Source organism: Schistocerca cancellata, chromosome 1 (genome assembly GCF_023864275.1).
Source record: "Schistocerca cancellata isolate TAMUIC-IGC-003103 chromosome 1, iqSchCanc2.1, whole genome shotgun sequence".
Lineage (NCBI taxonomy): Eukaryota > Metazoa > Arthropoda > Insecta > Orthoptera > Acrididae > Schistocerca > Schistocerca cancellata.
In genome coordinates, this window is record NC_064626.1 from 385,808,843 (window position 1) to 385,834,461 (window position 25,619).

At 40.5% G+C, this 25,619-nt stretch overlaps 1 pseudogene; it reads left to right on the top strand.

Annotated features, from left to right (window-relative positions):
• Positions 1-23,789: 23,789 nt before the first annotated feature.
• On the top strand, positions 23,790-23,907 carry LOC126102088 (5S ribosomal RNA; annotated as a pseudogene).
• The last annotated feature ends 1,712 nt before the right edge of the window (positions 23,908-25,619 follow it).

Genomic DNA, 25,619 nt, shown 5'->3' on the forward strand with positions numbered 1-25,619 from the left:
CGAAGAAGACGAAGAAGAAGCGTAGCAGTTGTTTTAAGTTAGTTTCGGTGCTGAAGATCGTCAGGCAAGAAGAGACTACATCATGCACAGACGCACCGAGTCCGCCGCTGTAATAGAATAGCAAGCAGCAGCCTCAGTGCCAGAAGAAGAAGTTAAAAGGTATTTTGAAGTCTGATTTTACATACCCGGGTGACTCGTGAGGACGGGAAGGAGACGGCCTCACTTCAGCAGTCACCTGTGAGCTGGGATAAAGACCTGACAACCGAAGACTGGCAAGCGGGAGTCCGTGGTTCGAGTCCGGGACACTGGCCTTCCCCCGCCGCGCCGCTCTGCTGGACGACGCACAACACACGCGGCCGCTTAGAGAAGAGAAACACTGGGACGCCACATTCAAGGTATCACCACCCGATGCACGACGTCGCTCGCAATAATTAAACGGGCCACCTCGCGCTGCGCGTCTCCGATCAGCTGGGCGAGACGGCGACACGAGATACACACTGCTACGCGTAATCAGACGCCGCCGCCGCCGCCGCCGCCGCTGCCGCAGCAGAAGGCTACGCAAACGACACGGCTGCCGCTCTCCGAACCAGAACGTCCAGTAAGATAACAGTTGTACGAAACTTTCAATAAAAGTTATCTTATGTAAAAATGATGTTTCATTCGACCTCATACCCGAGCCAAGGAAGTACCCACCCTGCCCACATTTTGTAAGAGAGAAAAGTTTATTTATTTAATATTTTCACCCTGACAGAATGCTTGAGAATGCTCATCCTGACAATTGACAGCATCAAAAGAGAAAACCCATTTACATTGAGTGACAGAAGTGTCACATTTAGTAACACAACTGTTACACTACATATATAAACTGAAGTCTTCTGTTCGTTTTCTTCTGTATGTCCGGGATAGCCTGAGAAACTACTGTAGAGAAAATGGTACGGCCTTGGAATTCTCGGGACCAGTATATTGCCAGTAGCAACAACGATAAGAGGTAAACAAGATGAGGTCCTCTATTTCCAGGATGGATGAACCTTATGTAAGCATAATTAAGTTCTTATGGAATCCTCAGTACACGAGCCCTGCTACCACTTGGCCATTCTTTTTATCGTGGTTGGACTGTACTAGACCTCTGGAGAAATGAAGTACCAAAAGTGGCTACTTTTTCCTATATTCCGAGCTCCGTGAGTGATTGTAGCTGAATGATTTCGCGGGTGAACGGGTGAAAGGAACAGGCGCTGACAAGGATGGAAAAGATAGGCACGGAGCGAAGAAGTCGGTTGGGCATTTTAAACTCAATGAATCTGTCCTCACCACCTTCAAACAGAGAAACTATTCTCTTAGCTAGCGTCATTTTAGGCACGGCAGAGAAGGGAACAGGCCGTGGTAAGGATGAAAACGCTAAGCCTGGCGCGAGAAAGAACTGCTTGGGCATTTCAAACTCAACGAATCCCTCCCCACGACGTTGTAAGTAGAGGAGACGTTTCGCCAGTGGGGGTAGTTTCCAAACACTTGCTGGCTAGCACGGTAAGTGGACAGACCTACTTTTTCGCACCGCTTAAATGTTTGAGTGTGGGCGAATTCCTAAGGGACCAAACTGCTGAGGTCATCGGTCCCCAAACTTACACACTAATTGAAGTAACTTAGGCTAAGAACAACATACACACTCATGCCTGAGGGAGGACTCGAGCCTCCGGCGGGAGGGGCCGCGCAATCCGTGACATGGCGCCTCAAACCGCGAGGCCACTCCGCGCGGCTCGGAGCGCTCCTGTCTGGTTTTGCGAGGAAGACATCAGAATGTGTTAACCTGGTGACTGATCGTTTTTAGTCCCTTTTACTTTCGTCTAATTGTGATAGGGAAGCGTTTTATGTTATTTATTCTATTTCTGACAGTATTTAGGTGGGCTGAGTAAGACGTAGAGAGGTGAATTTTAATCATCGCAGTAGTCAGCTGTAAATAGGTAACTTCTTTATAGATTATTATTGTCTGAGGTCTCTCATTGGAATTTCTGATAAAATTAACCAGTCTTACAAGTGTGAAAAGCCTTAGGCTGTCGTAACGAGTTTCTGTGTTAGCGTGAGCGATCATTATGTGCTGATGATTCTCCTACTACTAGTTATGCCATGCATGGAGCTCGGGATATCGAACAGAACGAGTACCGTTATGTTGGGAGGATTCAACATAATATTGATTTTCGGAACTTCAATTTCCCCCTGGGCAGTGCTGACTCCCCACTCTGTTACCGCTGTATCACCATAGCGAGCAGTAAACAATAGAATAGCATGCTTTCTGTGTGTATCTTAACCGTAAACGAAAGAATAAGGCCACTTTCCATTATCTCAAATGTTTACCTCTACTTTACTCGCTGAGTGCATTTTCTGTCATCTTTAATTACTGTCCCAGTAAATCTAGACCATTGTGTGTTAGGGGACCACTTCATCAGTATTGTGAATGCTTAGTATTTACTGCAAAGGCATGTTGAACCACTTGTCCTTGTTCTAAGAAGAGGAAATAAAAAGTCATTGAAAATTACAGAGACATTTACATTAAAATATCCCCACCATATCCGAGGTTTTTCGCATATCACAACTGGTCTGATAAGAAAGAGTAGAGAGTCGTTGAGTAGTGATATCCCTTTGGTGTCCAACCATGTCGAAATTGAACTATGTGGAATAAATCTGAATGTCGTAAGCGATTGTTAGGTCACTTTCCGCCACCTCTTTCCTTATAAAAAGTTATTCTCTTGCGCGAAATTAGAGTAATGTTTCATATTTCATCCAAATCACTAATGCAACTGGTAAGGAAGGAGACGTAAGGCAGCAAAGCAAAGATACTTGAGTAACCGGAGGGTAACCTTTCAATGATAAAATAAAGGGGAGAGTGGAAATTAAGAATCTTGTGGCAGAGTGAGTTATAAGAAAGAGAAATGTAGAGTGTTTCATCCAGGGTCTGTGGTGTAGGAGAAAGGTCTAGTAGGAAAGTAAGGTAATCTAGAGGGAGTCAATGGTTGAATCAAGAGGCAACATTATTCAATTATTTTTCTAATGATGTGAGTCCGCAGCTATTGATCACGCGGCAGCGTTCTCGCTTCCGGAGCACGAGGTCCCGGGTTCAATTCCCGGTGGGGTCAGGGATTTTCACCTGCCTCGAGATGACTGGGTGTTGTTGTGTCGTCCTCATCATCATCATTCATCCCCATTACCGTCGGAGGAAGGCAATGGCAAACCACCTCGGCTAGGACCTTGCCTAGCACGGCGGTGCGGGTCTCCTGCATCGTCCCCTACGCTCTGTCAAGGAATATGGGACCTCATCATCGTCAATAACGTGATAAATATCGTTTAAGAAAAAAAATCAGACTCTGCTGTGTGATAGCACGCGGTAGAAAGGTATTTGTTCTTATGGGAACGAATGTTTCTAGTGCATTGTTTGGGTAAGAGTATTAAGGTACACGATAGATAGGAGGAACTATATGTTGACCAGGCGCCAAATTAGAGGAAATGGATTAAAACTTCTGGACTTCTCACTATGTAGTGTAGCCAGTTTAACTGTAACACGATGGTGATATGATAATAATTAAGAATGTCGCAGACATATTGTGAGCAGATGTTCATCATCGGCAGTGGACTTTATTTAGAAAGTCCTAATAGGTTAACATTATCTTAGTCAACAATTCAAAGAATAGCTGTTTCTAAAATGTTATTTTACAGATTCACAGGAATCATCTTTATATATATGAAGTGGTTGAAAAATCAGCCAACCAGTTGCAAACAAAACTTTATTAGCCCTTGACCTAGGTTTCGATATTTGTAAAATTATCTTCTTCAGAAGCAGTGGGCCCTAAAAATGTATACAACCAGTTACAAAATCATTTTTACAAGTATAATGAAGTATTAGTAGAAAAATATTTGTGAGGTAAGTGTACTCACTTGTTACATCACATGGTGGCTCATTAGATTAGATGAAGCCGAGCGGCTCTTGTCATAAACACAATTGACGTAACAAGAATTATCGTGAGCCATGGCTTTATATAGTGGACAGATTACATATATCGTACTTCAGAATGAATGCTCACCAGTAAATGCCCACAGGTAGAGGCTCTTGTCAACATAAAATTGTAATAGGCGTCACAGTATAAAATATACGTATGTTACGTGTACCTCACACCAGATACTACGGCCGACTGCTACAAATATACAGGCTCTAGTGACCAAGAAAAAAATGGCTGCAGAGGGCGCTAACTACATGCGTGTAAGAACTGCACCTTGGTTGTACTGAGCAACAGCTTTTTACATTAAACTAAGCATGAAATTTCCGCTACAAGGCTATTACGAATATAATAGATTTACGGGTATACATTACGTGTAAAATTACTAATACATTTACTGACAGAGTAATACTATGAATAAATGCAACGTGCAGAAGGTAGAGTTCTTGTTACAAAAGATCACTGTTACAGATGTATGGGGAAATAACCGCAAACATAAAACAACGTCAGTAAAAAGAAAAAACTTCCGCCTAATACTACGGAAACTGAAGCGATAAGGAAGATGGGAAAGCATTGGGCGCTATATACATTCACGTAAGCAGTGCATCTTGCTGGTGGTAGGTAGCATAATTTTACGTTAAAGCGCTATGACAATTTCTTATAGAGGGCCACTGACATATACAACAATTTCAGAGGTATACATTAAATATAAAATCTGTAATACATTTACGTAGCAAAGTGATACTGCACTTAGCTTTAGTGTGCAGAAGAGAACAGTTACAAAACTTACTTCTGTTACCAAAAACGTGGAGGACATAATAAATGGATAAAGTTACATCACAACATAAATAAGAGAATCTTCTGTTGAACTGTTCCAGTACCAGTTTTGGAATATCAGCTGTAGGAAAATGTGCTGATAAGGCCACGAAAAATGAAACCCAGTGATATAAAATATTCCGGCGTAAAGTCAAGCGCCGGCACGCCAGTCGGGAACGGAAGAGCAGAGAGGGCTGTGACGATGACGTCAGCCAATTGCACTCTGATCGACCCCTCTCCAGGATGACAACGCGACAGCAGCGACCTCTACACGAAGAGAACATGAGTGCCGCGCCCGACTGGCCGCGGCCCAGTTCTGCAGCACCTTGAAGACCCGTCAAAGCTCATTAGTTTCCTCGTACATTCTATATAGCTCAATCCTGGAATTGTTATCCTGGAGAACATTGTTTATTTCGGATCATACAATGAAGGCTTTCACGACCGGATGTTTCAGCTGCTGAGAATTCTTCCGGGTTAGTACTGGAACAGTTCAACAGAAGATTCTGTTATTTATCTTGTGATGTAACTTTATCCATAGAACTCTTCAATCCCTGACGTGTCGCCCAAGGCTAGGTTGGACATCTCCGGAGGTGCTCCTGATAGTGCTGAGTCTTGCCGACTGACGAGTCGGACGTCGAAAAGCGGCCTAAATACCGTGGAAAGTGGACGTGGTCTGGATTTCACGTGATAGCAGAGATAAACCTTGTCAAAGATAAAATTTTTCAACTATCGAGCATAGTACGTCAAAGATAGTTCCAATGTAGACCTTACCACACGTGCATGGAATCTTATATACACCACGTGTGGCAAGGTTTACATTGAAACTACAAAGAGAAGTGTGAATACACGGTTGAAGGAACATAAAAGTCTAGCCGGCCGGAGTGGCCGTTTGGTTCTAGGCGCTACAGTCTTGAACCGAGCGACCGCTCCGGTCGCAGGTTCGAATCCTGCCTCGAGCGTGTGATGTCCTTAGGTTAGTTAGGTTTCATTAGTTCTAAGTTCTAGGCAACTGATGACCTCAGAACTTAAGTCGCATAGTGCTCAGAGCCATTTGAATATAAAAGTCTTTGCCGACTAGGAAAAACAGACAAATCAGCCGTGGCGGAACACGCTCTTCAATCAGGTGATCACGTAGTGAAATTTTCAGAAACTGAAGTTTTATGTACTACGACGAACTATTATCCACGGCTATATAGAGAACCCATTGAAACATATAAACTTGGGTATAATTTTAAAAGAAAAGAAGAAGCCATGAAATTCAGTGATATATGGACTGTGACGCTACAGAATCGATGAGAAATTTTTATATTTGACGTACTTATGTTCGCTAGTTAAAAAATTTTATCTTTGACAAGGTTTATCTCTGTTATCACGTGAAATCCTGACCACGCCCACTTTCCACGGTATTTAGGCAGCTCTTCGACGTCCGACTCATCAGTCGGCAAGACTCAGCACAACCACGAACACCTCCGAAGATATCCAACGTATCTTTGGACGAAACGTCAGGGATTGAAGAGTTACGTGGACCACGGCCATACAAACCGGAAGAATTATCAGCAGCTTTATTTCGGATGTAGCCCTTTGCTTGGGACACACGTGTATTTCTCAAAGTTAAATATTGTCATGTACTTCTCTTAATAAAACTCATTAATACGATTTGCTTGGATCGTTGTCTAGCGATCCGAGAAAGCAGGTTTCCTGGGCACCCCATATTTCACGACTAGGCAGGATTCAACATCAAATGTCTGTAGCTCAAAAGTAGGGAAAAAAGTATTTTAAGGAAAACGGCACATTCACCGACACTAGTGGAAGTGACCGTGAGCAGCGGTTTAAGAAGTGCTCACTCGCGAGTTACAACTGATCGTTCAAAATGTTACCGTCTCCCTTAGGAAGATGCTTATACATTTCACGTTCTTCTAATAAATCCAATTTTCAGCCCTTTATTTCCTTACGTAAATCTACGGTTTTCTTCTAATTCCCTCGGAGAATGGTCTGAAATAAGTAAATGTTCAGCAAATGAAGAATTACGCACATTTCCCGCTTTCTTACCCAAGTCGTGCTCCTTATACCTGGCCTTAATAGCTCTTCCGGTCTGCCCTATATAATGGCTAGGGCAACCTTTACAGGCGATTTTATAGAGGCCTGAATTTGTGAAAGGATCTTGTTCAGTTTTAATGTATGTACTAAATTTTTCTTCAAACATTTGTTAGTAGAGAAGTAACTTTACAACAGTATTTTCTAGTCAGAAGACAGCTAATCCTGTAGGACACATTACCTAAAAATGATATAGAAATAAACTTTCTATTTCCCTCTTCACTACTCTTCAGCTTGTCACCTAGTGTTTGCCCTTTTTAGTGACGTCGTTTTATATTATATTTGCTCTTCTTACCCCACGCATTTGTAGCAGTGATCTTTTGTAAAGAGAACTCTACCCTCTGCACGCTAAATTTATGCACAAAATTACTCTGTCAGGAAATGTATTAGTAATTTTATGCGTAATGTATACCCGTAAATCTATTATATTTGTAATAGCCTTGCAGAGGAAATTTTATGCTTACTTTAATCTAAAAAGCTATTGTTCAACACAACCAAGACGCAGTTCTTACGATCATGTAATTAGTGCCCGCTGCAGCCCAATTCTTCTTGGTCGCTTGAGCCTGTATATTTGTAGCAGTTGGCCTTAGTCTCTGGTGTGAGGTACACGCAATTTATACAAATATTTTATCCTGTGACGCCTATTACAATGTTATGTTGACAAGAGCCCCTACTTGTTGGCATTTACTAGTGATCATTCAGTCTGAAGTACGATGTATGTAATCTGGCTATTATCTAAAGCTATGGCTTCTGACAATTGTTGTTTCGTCAATTTTGGTTATGACAATGCACCATCATGTGTTGTAACAAGTGAGTACGCTTACATCACAAATATTTCTCTATTAATATTTCATTATACTTTTAAAATGAATTTTGTAAGTGGTTCACATTTACGCTGTTACTGTTTCGCAGCCACGTTTATATATATATATATATATATATATATATATATATATATATATATATATATATATATATATATATATATATATATATATATTGAAAGGTGGCTACACTGAGCCACAGCGCCAGAAATCGCGCCAGAGAGTATTGTTCCGCCGCCTCCACTGGCAGTGATTATTGAGACGCAGCGACAGGCAGTTCTTGCCGAGAAGTTGTGGTGGACACTGCTTGTAGCTGAAGTCAGAGTGAGATGCGGTAGTGGAGAGTGTTGTTCCATGTTTTATGCAGTGGTTTGATGGGAGAGATGATGATGTTCTAATGGAGATATTGTAATGGTCAGAGTGCTTTTCGTCAATATATATGAAGGTAATAAGTATTATGTTGTTTTATTATTTGAGTGTCCTGAAAGGTGTGTCATTACAGGTTCAGTCAACAAAGCATCTGGCGTGTGTTCTTGTATTAGAGTGTAATTTTGGTTTTCTTGCACAATTATAGTATTTGTAATTTTCTTTTATCACGTCAGTATAATTGGTATTTAAAAATTCTTGTCTTGTTGAAGAAGAACCGTGCCAGATGTGCGTTGAGTCATACTACCACATACAGAACAGCTACACTTGGGTTTTGTTGGTTTCGTAGGTTTTATAGTTGCTGGGGACTTAATTAATTAACTGTGTTAACGAAAATTTTCTTTCATTGTTTGTTGTTATTCTATGCAGTCAGAATGCGTAATAATACTAGTCAGGGCCAGCCGTTTACGAGACTTGCGTAATCGGACATAAAGCTACTAAAAATATTTGCATTCATGTTTATTTTAATTAAGCCCCCATGCACGTGGCGACCCTGCCAGGATCGTCCCTTGGAATTCTTCTGATTGGAAAAATAGTAGACAGTGGGATTGTTGTAGTAATTTGTAGTTTAGTAATTGTAGTTTGTATTGCATGTGTAGATTTGGTGATTGTCATTTTTCTATTGTTCGTTAATCGTGTTTGAAGGAAGCATTTCGTGTGATTGATATTGTTGGTGATAAAGTGTCATTGTGTATAAATTTCATATAGTGACGAGTTTTGTACATTTAGTAAATGATTACGCGATCAATGAAAAAGGCAAAAATGATGAATAGTGAGAATGACGAAATTGTTAACATGGCGAACTCGCCAACACAGGACAACAGTGTGATGAATAATGAAGTTGAAAACAATTTAGTAAGTCGGGAGAATAGTCCGGAACCAATTCAAAACTTTTCACAACTAGAAAATTTTCAGAATTCGAGATTAACGACAGAAGATTCTGGAATAGTATCGAACACAGATAGTCTTACAGCTATGACAAAGGAAGCTGGTTTTGCGGGAAACGTTATGGGCGAAAAGAATTTCGAACCAGTTACTATGGAGCGGTTGATGATTGCTATATTAAATATGGGATCACAGTTACGATCTGAAATTAAAACTGATATGGGAACAATGGAAACACGGTTAGGATCTGAATTAAAAACAGTGGCAACACGTTTAGAAACAGAGATGGAAACAATGGAAACACGGTTAGACTCACGAATAGGGACATGTTTCAAAAATATGAAAGATGAATTAAAGAAAGAAATCAGAGAAGAAGTACAACCGATTTTGAATTCTCACAATAATAGATTAATTGCAGTAGAGATTAGACAAAGGGAACAGGATAGAGAACAGGAAGGAAGAGATCGCATGATAGTACAGAAATTTTCAGAGTTAAATTTACAACGTGCGAAAGATAAGGAAGAAATATTTGAGAGAATCGAGGAATCCGTACCAAATGACAGATTAAATAACCTAACACAACAGTATGAACAGTTAACTAATAAATATGTTAATACTGAAACCCGAGTCGCGACACTTACGGAAGACGTAAATAAACAGAAAGAACAAATAGGTGATTTATCGGAAAGAGTTGAGGAGATTTCAGACAAATTGACAAATCTTAGTTTAAATGGGGACAGAGATTCAGATGATACAGCACCATTACTATTTGCAGAAACCGAAGAGTACCAGAATATAAATAAGCATGTTGAAAATCAGGGAAAATTTAATGAACGCGTGAAAAGGGAATTTGAGGCATTAAAAAAGCAAGTCAAACAAATTGAAGGCGAAATCGTAGGAAAAGACAGCAGAAGAAATTTGGAATCACAGATAGCAGAGGGGTTTGAAGAAAATAATTTGTTTCATTTACGGGATGCAACAAGAGAGCGCCAGGCGCGCGAACTAGACAATAATCGACATTCGGACTGGAACAGACGCGGTAGGTCTTTGTCGTCACGAGGCGAAAACTTTGACTATAAACACATTTTGACTGTTCGGAAATTTAAGATCTTTCGTAATTCTAACAATGACATACATCCATGTTCATAGTTAGATCAATTTACGTACGCACTTCCGCCAAATTTGCCACTAAGTCACAAACTTAAATTTATGTGCAGCTATTAAAGTCCTCAGGGGATTCACTACTCTAAGTGAATATGTGCCGTAGCGAGCATAGGGCCCTGAGCTGTAGTGGTGCTATTTCTCTTTTAGTTTTCTGTACCGCTGCCTACTCTTTTACTATTCTTTGCATCTGTCAAAACAACTCTTCGACTATCAATCTATCTAGACAGTAGTAAACAATAACCTGATATGACTATTTTACCTAAAAGTGATTTCGTAAATTACCGTTTGGACTTACTGTATCTTCAGCAGCATTCATTCGTAGCTTAAATGAAATTTTACCTGTTTATCTTCGTGACAATATAACTTCATATGTTGACGATATTCTTATTGTTAAACGTTCTTGGAGTGAGCACAACAAAATTTTGGATTCATTGTTATGTATCTTTGCAAGAGTTGGCATTACAGTAAACTTGGAAAAATCTGAATTTGGACGTTCACAGGTGAAATTTCTCGGTCACATTATTTCTACAGAAGGTATTCTTCCTGATCCAGAAAAATTAGACGCTATTTGTAATTATGCTGTTCCTACCACAAAACGTGATGTTCGTAGTTTCCTTGGTGTCTGTAATTTTCTTAGACGCTTTGTTAGATTGGACAATTTGGTCACACCTCGTTTTTGCGATCTATCTGGAAAGTTCTTTTTAAACGAAAATCAGTCGACAACTCTGTTTGGTTAGTTTGTATTCCTGATGAGTGGGTTAATAAGCTGATTTGGTATACGCATTTCAGTTATGCACACTTTGGTCCCAGAAAATGCTTTCATAAATTACGAGAAAATTGCTACTTCAATAATATGGAAAAACGTATTCGATTTGTTCTTGCCAAATGCAAATTATGTCAAAAGGCTAAGCCGCCGACAGTTTCTCACAGAGCACCGTTGTTTCCTATCATTCCAGCAAAATTAAAGGACATGGCTGCAGTTGATTTGTTCGGTCCAGTGGTTCGATCTACTAATGGTTTTGCGTACATTTTCGTAGCAGTGGAGTTGACATCAAAATATGTGTGTTTTACACCGTTACGCAAAGCAACAGCTCGTTCAGTATCTAATGCTTTCATTAACCATTTTCTTAAAGAAGTGGGTCATGTTGATAAGGTTATATCAGATAATGGATCACAGTTTCGTTCTAAAATTTGGCTTCGTACTCTACAGCGTCGTAAAATTAAACCAATTTTCATTTCACTTTTTCACCCTCAATCTAACGCTTCAGAGAGATGGATGAAGGAAATCAACAAATTGTGTCGTCTTTATTGTCATCAGAATCACAGAACTTGGGATCAGTATCTTCATATCTTTCAAAACATTCTGAATGAACTTCCTAATGACTCAACTTCTTTACCGCCTATACTGATATTAAAAAACAAAGCACCGACAAATCGCATTTCTGAAATCGTTCCTTTTCCGCCTACACGGAAACTGCGGCATTCTGAAGTTGTCAACCGGGCTCTACAAAATATTGCATCTGCGGCTGCTAGAAGAGAGAAATCAGCTAAGCGTCCTGGTCGTTTAAAAATCTTGTCAGTTGGTCAGAAGGTGTTAATTAAGGCTCATCGTTTGTCTCACAAAGGAAAAGGCTTGTGTCGCAAATTTTTTCTGCTTTATAACGGTCCATATAGAATTCGCAAAATTATTCATGATAACGCTGTCGAAGTAGAAACTCTTAAATCACGACGCTCTAAGGGAATACATCATATATTTAACGTTAAAATTTTTGTGGAATGATATACTTTTGAAAAATTTTGTAGAATGATATACTTTTGAGAAACTAACAGTTGTATGTAAACACACGGAGAGTACAAGGATACCGCGCTGTGTTTTGGCGGCGGCATATACTCAAAGCAACAGTCAAGTCTGCGCGCCGCACAAGGCAGTCGTTGACCGCAAACAATCACTTCCTACGTCACGCGCCTACAGCTGATCGAGCGCTCAGTGCGAATGCACTGACAGCCGTAAATAGATACACAGTCTAATTTCTCCGACTAAATTCAGTATAAAGCTATAGTGACTTGATGAATTCTGTTATTAACATTCAGTATTTTTCAGGATACGGTTCTATAAAATATTTAAGAACTTCAGGTAAATTCTGTGCGTGTCCGACGTTAAGACGACTTGCTATCGAGAAAATTTCAGGAAAAATGTCATTTCGAAGAAGAAAATAATAAACTAAAAAGGTAATTATTAATTGAGTTTATTTTTCAGGTAACATACTGTATTTGCACTTAGGTACGTACTTTAGACGTAATTTGCTGCTCGCGATTACGTGATTCATACTTTGTGCTAATTAAATGTTCAATGAAATTACTTGTGAAGCGACGTGCTTGCGTACGTTAACTGATTTTGACAATGATTATTAATGAACTGAGTTGTAACTTGTGTATATTATGCATCGCTTGGCTGCACTGCTTTTTCACTGATGTCATATTTTTTATTATGTGCCTGCTGTGCTTATTTATTTAAATTATAATTGTCACCTGATTAATTGTGCTGATGTGGTTAGGTATGTAAGTTATACTTTGTGATTTATCTGCTTGCGCCTTCATGTTTACTTATTAAGATACGATGCTAATGACCTGTTTAGTACGTAACATATGTGTTTACTGCTATGCGTATGGATTGCACATTTACACATTTCTGCTTGTTGTCATAACTATACTTTAATTTGGTATATAGCAATGCTGATGTCCATTGTACGGACATGGAGTGTGGGTTACGATGTGGTATGGGTTACGGATTGTTCGCTTGGCGAAGCCTCGTTATAGAAATTGTGCTGCATCCACTTGTTGACATTCTGTTCACTACTGGTATATTTACTCGCTATTGCTTGCCTTGCTTACGCTCAGTGCCTTATATTTTTAAGATAAGAAAATGAACTGCTATAATTCGACGAACGACATTAGTACAAGAAACTTCATAGAAGTCACATGAGCTGGAGGTTTTATGAAAGCTGTATAAATGTATGCCAATAGGAAGGAAGCTAACGACATGACATACCAACACAGTTATTACACTGCATTTTTCGTGAGCAATTGAAATAGGAAGTGACACTTGACACAAGAAATACTCCACATGTTTGCTTCTGTTTGCCATAATTCTTGAAGTGGTGTACACACTGTGAAATATTAGGATCATTCACACTCCGTAATCGTACTTAATTACTGAGAGTTATTCGAACTAAGTGTGTTAGAGGTCATGTATGCATTCTTTGTTTATAATTCATAATGAGTGGAAGATTTTGGTCAGATGGATTACACAGAGGTTGTGTGTTGACAGTGTGTCTTCGGATTGTATGGGATGAGGAGGTTTGCATTAGGATTTTATCTGTACTCGATCGAGGAGACTGACTAGAGGAAAGAGTTGTTATGGAAGTGAAATGATACTGGCAATAAGGTTTATATGTGTTGACGTATTGAAGAGGTATTATTGAGGTATTGAGATTATATGAAGTTGATTGAAGTTTTGGTGTATAAGAGGTAAAATAAGTGAGGTGCATATTTTTTTGTTGTTGTTGTTGGTCTATATGGAACAAGGAGGATGAAGATAGCAGACTAGAACACTAAAATGGAAGGAAGATTGTCTACACACACTTTGTTAAATCACTAAGCAGTATGTACTTTTTTTTTTGGAGAGAGGAAGTTGCATATCTTGGCACACTGACAGTTGTTCAGCAACCGTACATTTTGATCTGGCTTGGCAAACATTGGTCTTGACATGATGACTATGACGTTGACTTAACTATTATTGACTGTTATACATTGCTGTCACTACTACTTGATACACATGATGAACATGAAATTTTGACAGAAGTGGATTCACACAGTTAACACTATCCAATTACACAGTAATACTTAATGTGGATGAAAGATGAGTGAGTGTGTTTTGTGTGTTTTCCTTTCCTAATCCTACCCACCTATCTCCTAAATAGTATTTTATTTGTTTGTAGTGGCTTGCACTGACACCCATAAATATTATAGGTTTACTGATGTTTGTGTATTTGTAATAGTAATATGACAATTATCTGATATGATTTGTGTGTTTGTTATGATTTGTATGTTTAGTGTAAGAGCATTGTAAAAGCATTTGTATGTGCATTCAAACTATTGTTCATGCTTGAACTGTCTGATTAGTGATGGTGATATTATGGACTGTTACTTGTACTTTTTCTACATGATTGGTGCCACTAGGACATGTTTAATTTCTGCTAATGAACTGTGTGATCAGTGATAGTGAATATTATGGACTGCTGTCTGCACCTACTCAACATTGCTGGGTGCCACTGATGGACTGCTTCTACTGAAATGATGTGACCTGTTGGAGTCTGCACCTGTTCCACAATGCTGGGTGCCACTGATGGACTGCTTCTACTGAAATGATGTGACCTGTTGGAGTCTGCACCTGTTCCACAATGCTGGGTGCCCCTGATGGACTGCTTCTACTGAAATGATGTGACCTGTTGGAGTCAGCACCTGTTCCACAATGCTGGGTGCCACTGATGGACTGCTTCTACTGAAATGATGTGACCTGTTGGAGTCTGCACCTGTTCCACAATGCTGGGTGCCACTGATGGACTGCTTCTACTGAAATTATGTGACCTGTTGGAGTCTGCACCTGTTCCACAATGCTGGGTGCCACTGATGGACTGCTTCTACTGAAATGTCACCTGTTGGAGTCTGCACCTACTCCACAATGCTGGGTGCCACAGATGGAGCTACTTCTATGGAAATGATGTCATTTGTCGGTGTCTGCACCTACTCAACAATGCTGGGTGCCACTGATGAACTGCTTCTACTGAGAAATGTGACTTGTTGCTGTGTGTACCTCTTCAACATTGCTGGGTACCACAAATGGATTTGCTTCTACTGAAATGATGTTACTTCTTGCTGTCTGCACCTACTCAACATTGCTGGGTGTCACTGATGAACTGCTTCTACTGAAATGATATCACCTGTTGGAGTCTGCACCTACTCAACATTGCTGGGTGCCACTGATGGACTGCTTCTACTGAAATGATGTCACCTGATGGTGTCTGCACCTACTCAACATTGCTGGGTGCTACTGCTGGAACTGTCAACCACGTGTTATGAAAACATTTTATGTGAATATTTGTATAAACTGATTTTTTGTGTATTACTGTTTGTGAAAAGTTATAAGACTCTTACCTGCTCATATTCGTCATTGCTGACGCTATCGATTGAATTGTTTAACCACATGATATTTCTGTAAACTATTATGTAAAGTCATATGTAGGAAAGAATTTGTATTCCTTACTGTATTTTATATATTAGGCTATTGAAAGGTCAGCGCAAAGCCAAAATTTTATCTAGTTATATGATATTTACGTATTAATATTATCTTTTATTTTTGTCTGTATTTTTTTGACGAATTCGGTGGTATTTTCACCACCAATGCTGGCAAAAATACCATCAAATTCTAGCCCGTGGAGGAAGGGCATATGAAAGGTGGCTACACTGAGCCACAGCGCCAGAAATCGTGCCAGAGAGTATTGTTCCGCCGCCTCCACTGGCAGTGATTATTGAGACGCAGCGACAGGCAGTTCTTGCCGAGAAGTTGTGGTGGACACTGCTTGTAGCTGAAGTCAGAGTGAGATGCGGTAGTGGAGAGTGTTGTTCCATGTTTTATGCAGTGGTTTGATGGGAGAGATGATGATGTTCTAATGGAGATATTGTAATGGTCAGAGTGCTTTTCGTCAATATATATGAAGGTAATAAGTATTATGTTGTTTTATTATTTGAGTGTCCTGAAAGGTGTGTCATTACGGGTTCAGTCAACAAAGCATCTGGCGTGTGTTCTTATATTATAGTGTAATTTTGGTTTTCTTGCACAATTATAGTATTTGTAATTTTCTTTTATCACGTCAGTATAATTGGTATTTAAAAATTCTTGTCTTGTTGAAGAAGAACCGTGCCAGATGTGCGTTGAGTCATACTACCACAGACAGAACAGCTACACTTGTGCTTTGTTGGTTTCGTAGGTTTTATAGTTGCTGGGGACTTAATTAATTAACTGTGTTAACGAAAATTTTCTTTCATTGTTTGTTGTTATTCTATGCAGTCAGATTGCGTAGTAATACTAGTCAGGGCCAGCCGTTTACGAGACTTGCGTAATCGGACATACAGCTACTAAAAATATTTGCATTTTATTTTAATTAAGCCCCCATGCAATATATATTTCTAATCCTCGGAAAGGTTACGGTGCGTCCCACTAGACTGAAGCTACGTTTTCAGTTCAGTTTAGATTTTCTTCTATTATTATTCCTAGATTCTTTGATGGGAATGATGAATTAATGTTTGTTTCGTTTATGATAAAATACGGATGGGAAGAGCTTTGAAATTGTATTCTGTATCTATGTTGACACTGCACACAGGTCGGCAACGACGTCTAAATGGCCGTCTTCAAGTTTATTGGCTTTGCACTTAGGTACAAATGGGGGGGGGGGTTGTCAGCAAACATGTGGTATTTGCAGTGGGATATAATTGATGATATGTTATTGACGCACAGTAAATAAAAAGTACTGTTGTAATAGCGAACCCTGGCGGTCGTTTTGTGCCACATGAATCTATTATAGTTGTAGGCGTTACGCATTGTGGCAGGACGTTATTTACGAGTGAGATCATTCTACAGCAATTAGAAGGTTTAAGTGGACAATTTCGGAGCAGTAATCAGATCTAACAAGTATGTAATAGTCCAGACAACGCTGTATTTCACGATCGATATTTGTGTCTTTGGTGAAATTTGTTTTATGGTCATTAGATTGTGGTAAAAGGCGTATAACTGTGTTTCGTCTCCTTAGGAAAATACAAGTATGTTGGACCGCGGCCTAGTGTCCACAGACAAAATTCATCAAAGATACGTATGATAGTTATCTCTGGTCAGTTTATGTTTGGATCCAGATCGCTTTTATTAATACAAATGTAATCTCGCAATGGTTGCAGAAACCTTATTTATTTTTGTTGAAGAGGTTAGTTGTCGTTAAGCAGTCGGCTTGTCGTGAACTACGCATTCTAAGATTTTGAGAATCCTGAACGATGCATTTCTCGCACCGATCTGCGGGAGAGTTCGCTTTTAGTAATGGTTTAACATGTCTCTGTCTATAGGAGTCTCGAAACATGTTGGCAGCTGAGGAGTAGTTTTAGAGACGTGCTGCTATGAGCAGTATCCGCACTGTGATGCCATCATACCCGGTACACGCTGGTCTAACAGGTAAAAACGAAAAAAAGTAAAACTCCGCGATCAGGCCCTGAGCACCACGCGAGGCCGACCAGTCGCCGTGTAGCGTCTTCCGGATGTGGGACGGAGTGGAGGAGGTCAGGGTCAGCTCACCGCACTCCCGGCCGCTGCCGACGTTCAGGCCTTGGACCTGCTACCTCTCAGTGACGCAGCTCCTCAGTTGGCATCAGGAGGCTGAGTGCACCCAACCCAATCTTCCCACCAAAGAGCAGTGCCGGCAGTGCCGGCAATCGAAACCGGGTCCTCCGCAAGGCAGCTAACTACACGGACCACTCACTTACAGAGGCGGACGACCTAGTACATGCGACGCATTGTTTGACCGGATTAAAAATAACAATTTTAAGAAAGGATGTTTCCAAACACTGTCATTTATCCTCGTGAAATTAACATCGAGTCGCTTTCGTTCTAGGCCGTTTGGCAGTCGCCAGTAAAGTGAAGTACCACTTCTGTTTCTTCACAGGGACATTTTTTCAGCTGCTGCTTGCATGTTGGTGTGGAGGTTGAAGATATTCACTCTATCATAAAAGGAATCTAGTCCATCTTTCACTGCTTTAATGATCTCACCAATCCTTACGGCATCCATATACTAATAATCTGCAGGGTTTTTTTTTTTTTTCGCCAAGCAGTGTAGCAAATGTAACGTTGATCGCTTGGATATTGTCTTCTTTGATGTGTGACGCTAAACATAAATACGTATGTAACTTACGAAAGATATTCAAGAGTAATTGTCTTACATTACATAATTATATTCTACTTTATATACTTTACCTATTGCTCCTGTTGCATGCTCTTCATACTTAAGAAGAGTGTTGACATTATATTTTAATACGCTACGTTCCTTACTAGTTTCATTTGTACTGACTGTTCTTTGAGGGTTTTACTTATTTTTGTCTGACTTGCAACTTGTCTCAATAGGCTAAAGCAAAGAGATTGCATAGATGATGCACCTTAATACTTATTGACTATTTATGCTGTATGTTTTGACAACTAACGAAATCTGTACTGCTCTACTTTATTATTAATTTTGTGTTAAATTACATAACTGGGCTGCCTTATGAAGGTTAGCCATAGATTATGAGCGGTAATGCTCGAAACTTATAACGCAAAATGTTTGAGTAAATAAAAGAATATCAATACAAGCAGCTTTTGTCGTATTACGTATCGAAAACGACCTACATCATATACGAATGGGAATATCGAGCAGTCGCACATGTCCATTTTTGACAATACTGACTACTTACGATTTGTACTTTAAACATATAGGGCAACCACGATATACAGAAGCCCACTAAGTGCTGGCATTTTCTGTGTTCTTATGCACCCATTTTATCACATAAACCGAAGAGAAACCCCGCATGTATAAAAGATGTGGTCTTTCTAAATTGCCAGCACTGTTTTAATCAGTGCCTCTTATTCTTTGGTTTAATCGATTTCTGTCGTTATTCGTTGTAAAAACTCAGACAGTTATGATGCTAGTGACAAATGTAAGGAAATAATGAAAAAAGAAAGCAGTGAAGTTTCTGAAATAAGCAACCACAAAACGTGTAAGACTGAAAAATAAAACATATGTAAATTGGAAAGGGGATACAGTTATGGTTATGGCGAGAGGTGAACGCTGCTTCAAAATGAATGTTTAATTATCACAATGATCACAATAATGTAGAGCATTAAATTCAGTTGAATATGTAAGTCTGTTTTCAGTTGCCAGATGAAACGCATTATAACGAGGATAACGGAGGGCAGCGTTATAGAATTATACACTAAATTTATTGACTTCCAAATTAATGACGTTGGACAACACGTTAAAACTTTCACTTGTCCTCCGACTCTTGTGGAGGCCAAAATAAAAACCATGATAAGCTGTGATTTTTTTATATTTGTGCTTGGGGAAGATTTCAATTCACCTCCCATCACTTTCCAATAAGAGACCACTCTTACCTTCCGCGTGATGGAGATTTCTGCGTGATAAAAGCGAAAATTAGAATGGTGGATAGGATATACTTGCTGAGAGAACATGCAGAATTAATAATAGAAACCAGCAGAAGGTTGAATATTGAAATGAAAATAACAAAACAGAAGAGGTGCTGGATTTAAGGAATGGTGGCTAGTTCTACCATAGGAATGCTATTTCCGTCGAAACTCAAAGGACTACATAAAGAGAAACCATCAGCGCTTTCATATAACACAAATGATGCAGTTTGTACTGTTCTTGAAAGTCTTAGAGTTGTTGAAGTTAGGCCATTCATTTATGGAGTAGAGCAGCACACATTCCAGTTGGCTGATTCATCTCTAATTCCACCAAAGCCTGTAAGTGAGGCTAATCAAGATCATGTACCTATAAATGAAAAGTAAATGCTTGATCTAATGCAGTTTCTACCATTCCTACAAAAAGAACAAATCATTCAGATCTTCTAATACGACTGGCCATAATGCGTCAAAGAATGAACAATGTGTGGAGTATAATGCCAAACAGACTGAAAAATGGACATAGTTGTTTGATTTTTGTCCATATTACCAATAACGCATGAGTCAAGTGATGACTAATGCTCATTAATTACAAAATGTTGAAAAAGCCAGTATGTTCATTACATGAATATTAACTTAATGCCAAGAATATTTATGAAGATTGTCTACAGTGCGTTGTTATTCTTCCCCCTACATTCATTTAACGAAAGATTAGAAGCAAAACGCATTTCCGGCACAATTTTAAGAATTGGAATGTTTTTGGTATTCTTGAAAACATGTGGGGTTTCTCGATATTCCCGTTTACGTCAAAGCTCTTTTAATACGGGAAAGTCAGCGCTTTTCTAAAACAGAATTTTAGATAGTTTTCAAAGCCTAAATCCCATACACAATAACCTTATAGGCAGTGAACTAAATTCAAACTGAAATACGCATTCGCGTAATATAAAATAGATACAGGTTTCACTTGAAAATAAGCAGACTAGTATTGTTAGAAACCAAAGCTGCCAAAGAACATACAACAGAAGCAGTTACATTAATACTCACAAAAGCGTGCTTAATTTAATCTGCTACCAGCTGACAAACCCGGCAATGGCCGGATATTCATTTTGGCAATTTTCTATTAGGAAACGTATCTGCGCAGTAGACTCGTGTGAGCTGATTCCAGAAAGTTTCTGAATGCTGGATGCTGCTGCTTCGCGTGTCTACAAAGCGATTCTGTAAATGTCTCTATGGCAACGCCTCTTCGTAGTCCAATAGACGGCTATTGTTTTCGCTTACGGCCGTTTGAGCTTAGCAGTTCAAAGCTGTCAAAAGCGCTGCCAGGTGTCAAGAATTTCCTTCAGCTGACTTGTAGGAATGTAGTACTAGTAAAGAATAAATGTACTAAAATTTCATGCATGATGCGACATTTTTTTCGCGCATCTCAGCTATTTTGATGTCATATGTCTAGAGATATGTGTCGTACAATGATATATATTTGTGTAAGTGCATTTCGCCGCATATGTGGATATTGTTCGCAAAATATGTTGCGAGCAGAGTTGGTAACAAAGAACTAATAACTTTAAACGTCATGCAAGATGCGGCAGTTTTTCACGCATCCCATTGTTTACGACGTCATATCTCCTGAACTACGTTAGGTAGGTGGTTCTTACTCGTACAGAGATTGTTGCCTGACAGTATGTGATATGTGTACCAAGTTTGGTTGAAATAGGTTCAGTGCGTTAGGAAGTGTTGCGGAACAGACACACACACACACACACACACACACACACACACATACACACACATGAATACGTTCATCCTTTTATAATATATGTGGAGTGCAGAAATGTCATAAAAGATATCATCACTCTGCTTCGCCCAGCTGTTGACACCATCCAGTATAAGAATCAACAAAGAGTCGTAGTGAGAATATAGACCTGATAAGTGGACTACCAAAGTAGGCCACTAATTTGCAGAAAAATATCAATTGCAGACATGATTTCTGGATAGAGGTGTTATCATTTTGACATTCCTTTTTATAACATAGCGTAAAGATCACAACGATATTGCTTAGTGTTCTACAGTAACGAGTTTCACGCAGAGAGCACAAACAAATGGCGCTAAAAGATCGAACAAAATATATCATGAGAAATAATTTATAACTCTACAGCGTGCCAGAAAGACCCGTTACCCGCTATCACAACCAAAATAAAACCCTACATTTAAATATATAACATGAGAAACTCTTATCTGGAGGAGTTTTCTTGAGATATGAACTACTACTTTCCAAAGTCTTAGTTCTAATGTGTGTGCAATCTTTTGGGACTAAACTGCTAAGGCCATCAGTCCCTAAGCTTACACACTACTTAACCTAAATTATCCTAAGGACAAACACACACACCGATGCCCGAGGGAGGACTCGAACCTCCGCCGGTACCAACCGCACAGTCTATGACTGCAGCGCCCAAGACCGCTCGGCTAATCCCGCGCGGTGAAGTCTTAGTCTGAACACCGTAATTCACATAGAAAAGAATAATAAGCCGTCAGGTTACGTGCGACAACTGTCGGAGCATTGCTGGCGTAATTTGAATGAAAGCTTGTCGCACAGCACCGTTCAGGTATCGTAACGGTTTAGTGAAACCGTACTCATTACGAATGTCCGTAAGGAATATCATACGTGGCGTGATCTGGGCTTCGTGGTGGCCAGAGGATAACAGGACTTTGCGACCACCCTATATATTCTTTTTAACATATATAACAGCTGGCCAAAGGGTGTTTTGGAAGGTTGTACAAAGTTACTCCGTCTTCACTGTGTATTATAAAAAAGTACTTGAAATGGTATGTTTATAATTGCACAAAAACGTGCAATTCAAATCCCAGGTGTAGTAAAACCAACAAAAAGATTGTATTTTGTAATTCGTTACACGTCTGTGGAAAATTTTGTTACTATTCTCTCTGCTTGTTCGAATGAGTGACAGTTTTAAATGTGACTGATGCAGTGATTACTCAAAAAGGACATCTGTAGTTTTTGTAACTACTTCTACTGTTTGCGGCGACCAATATAAGATAGGACAGACAAGCATGCCAACAGCATCGTATATAATTAATTACAAATAAAAAACTGCCGGTATCAAGTTGTAATGGAAAAATGTCGGACAATGGGAAGCGTTTAACCAAATCGAAACATCTGGTTTCTGGATTGTAAAGATCTGTGATTTCCCGCTGGATGGCTATGCTAAAAAACTGTGTCGTTTCGGCGGGTATACGTCGTGACAGGCAGTACTGATATGTTGTTGTTGTTGTTGTGGTCTTCAGTCCTGAGACTGGTTTGATGCAGCTCTCCATGCTACTCTATCCTGTGCAAGCTTCTTCATCTCCCAGTACCTACTGCAACCTACATCCTTCTGAATCTGCTTAGTGTATTCATCTCTTGGTCTCCCCCTACGATTTAATATCCTGGTTATAATTAATAGCTCTGTGTGCCTAAGTAGCCGAGTGTAAACGTTTCAATTGGACGCCGTTTCGGCGGCTAGCGTGGCCGTAATCTGCCTTAAAAACGGTGGTTATCGCTGAAACAACCGGGTTTTGGTTACGTCGATTCCTTTCGTCTACAGTTCAACTCGACTGTTAAAACTGCTCAAAATGACTGGTTTTTGAAATAACAGCCTTTTGGTTTTTTATTAATGTTATTTCGAGTAATAAATGTAAAGTTGGAACAAATATTGAAAATCTCAAATGGAGGTGAAACACTACGAGATAATGCTGCGGCAGAAATCGGTTCCAAGCGAAGACTGCAAAGGAGGCAGCGAGAGCGAGTACGAAAGTTCGCAAATTGACGAGTTCCCTGCATCCTCACTTTTGGATGGTATCAATTTTCCACCCTGAAGTAACCACAAAATGAAGGGTTCAATTACTACCCTACGCTTATAGCACATCAAGAAAATTATAGGTGTATCAATAAAAAAGGTACAGGGTGACAATTATTGAACTATGTGGGGAAAAAAACGTAACTTAATTACGAACTACGGCGTGCGCACACGATATTCAACATTTAAACGCCACTACAGATATTTGGAATAAGGTTATGCTGACGTGTTCGATGTGCCTGCCATCATTGACGATGATGTGGCGCAGACGAATAGCGAAATTGTGCATGACTCGCTGAAGTATCGGAACATCGATGTTGTCGATGACCTCGTGAATGGCTGTTTTCAGCTCATCAATTGTTTTGCAGTTATTTCTGTACACCTTGTCTTTAATATAGCCCCACGAGAAGGAGTTGCATGTGTTCAGGTCCAGAGAATATGGTGGCCAATCGAGGCCGTTACTAGAGGCCTCTGGGTACCCTGGGCCAACGGCCCTGCCGCAGTGGTAACACCGGTTCCCGTCAGATCACCGAAGTTAAGCGCTGTCGGGCTGGGCTAGCACTTGGATGGGTGACCATCCGGTCAGCCGAGCGCTGTTGGCAAGCGGGGTGCACTCAGCCCGTGTGAGGCAAACTGAGAAGCTACTGGGTTGAGAAGTAGCGGCACCGGTCTCGGAAACTGGCATGGGCTGAGGATGACATTGCGGCCGGTCGGTACCGTTGGGCCTTCACGGGCTGTTCGCGAGGAGTTTACTTTAATTTTTCTGTGTACCCTAGAGCCAGAATACGGTCCCCAAAATGCTCCTCCAGGACAACAAACACTCTCCTGTTTCGATGGGGTCGAGCTCCGTCTTGCATGGGGATGGCATTCACGTATTGTACGGCTGTTACCGCGCCTTCCATGAGCACAAGCGGCGCACGTCGGCCCCACATAATGCCACCCCAAAACATTAGGGAACTTCCACCTTGCTGCACTCGCCGGAGAGTGTGTCTAAGGCGTTCAGCCTGACCGGGTTGCCTCCAAACACGTCTCCGACGATTGTCTGATTGAAGGCATCTGCGACACTCATCGCTGAAGAGAACGTGATGCCAGTCCTGAGCGGTCCATTCGCCATGCTGTTGGGTCCATTTCTACTGCGCTGCATCGTATCGTGGTTGCAAAGATGGACCTCGCCATGGACGTCGGGAGTGACGTTGCGCATCATGCAACCTATTACGCACAGTTTGAGTCGTCACACGACGTCCTGTGGCTGCACGAAGCATTATTCAACATGTTGGCGTTGCTGCCAGGGTTCTTCCGAGCTATAATCCATAGGCAGCGGTCATCCACTGCAGTAGTAGCCCTTGGGCAGCCTGTGCGAGGCATCTCATAGACAGTTTCTGTCTCTCTGTATCTCCTCCATGTCCGAACAACATCGCTTTGGTTCACTCTGAGACGCCTGGACACTTCCCTTGTTGAGAGCCTTTCCTGGTACAAAGTAACAATGCGGACGCGATCGAACCGCGGTATTCACCGTCTAGGCATGAGCCGTGTTCTTCCTTCCTGATGGAATGACTGTAACTGATTGGATGTCGGACCCCCTCAGTCTAACAGGCGCTGCTCACGCATAGTTGTTTACATCTTTAGGGGTGTTTAGTGACATATTTGAACAGTCAAGGAGATTAGCGTTTAACGTCCCGTCGACAACGAGGTCATTAGAGACGGAGCGCAAGCTCGGGTGAGGGAAGGATGGGGAAGGAAATCGGCCGTGCCCTTTCAAAGGAACCATCCCGGCATTTGCCTGAAGCGATTTAGGGAAATCACGGAAAACCTAAATCAGGATGACCGGAGACGGGATTGAACCGGCGTCCTCCCGAACGCGAGTCCAGTGTGCTAACCACTGCGCCACCTCGCTCGGTTTGAACAGTCAAAGGGACTGTGTCCGTGATACAATACCCACAGTCAACGTCTGTATTCAAGAGATCTGGGAACCGGGGTGATGAAAAACTTTTTTCGATGTGGGTATATGAATATTTATGCCGCAAAGACTAAACTGGAAACGCAATCTGACCGCAAACGGTTAATGAAATAATCACAGACATATACACACTTACTTAATGTAGACACAACGCAAATGAATTTTGCAGAACCTGATATTCAAACCTCAAATAATAACGTTAGCATCACGAAAACCTGCTTAAAGTTATAATCTACCCTATAACGTGTATGATTTCAGCTTACTGCGAAATCCGCGGCATGAGGATGATCCCTCGCATCTGAAAGCACTGAATTTAGGCATTAAAAGAATATTTATTCAAACTCCTCATTAAAAAAC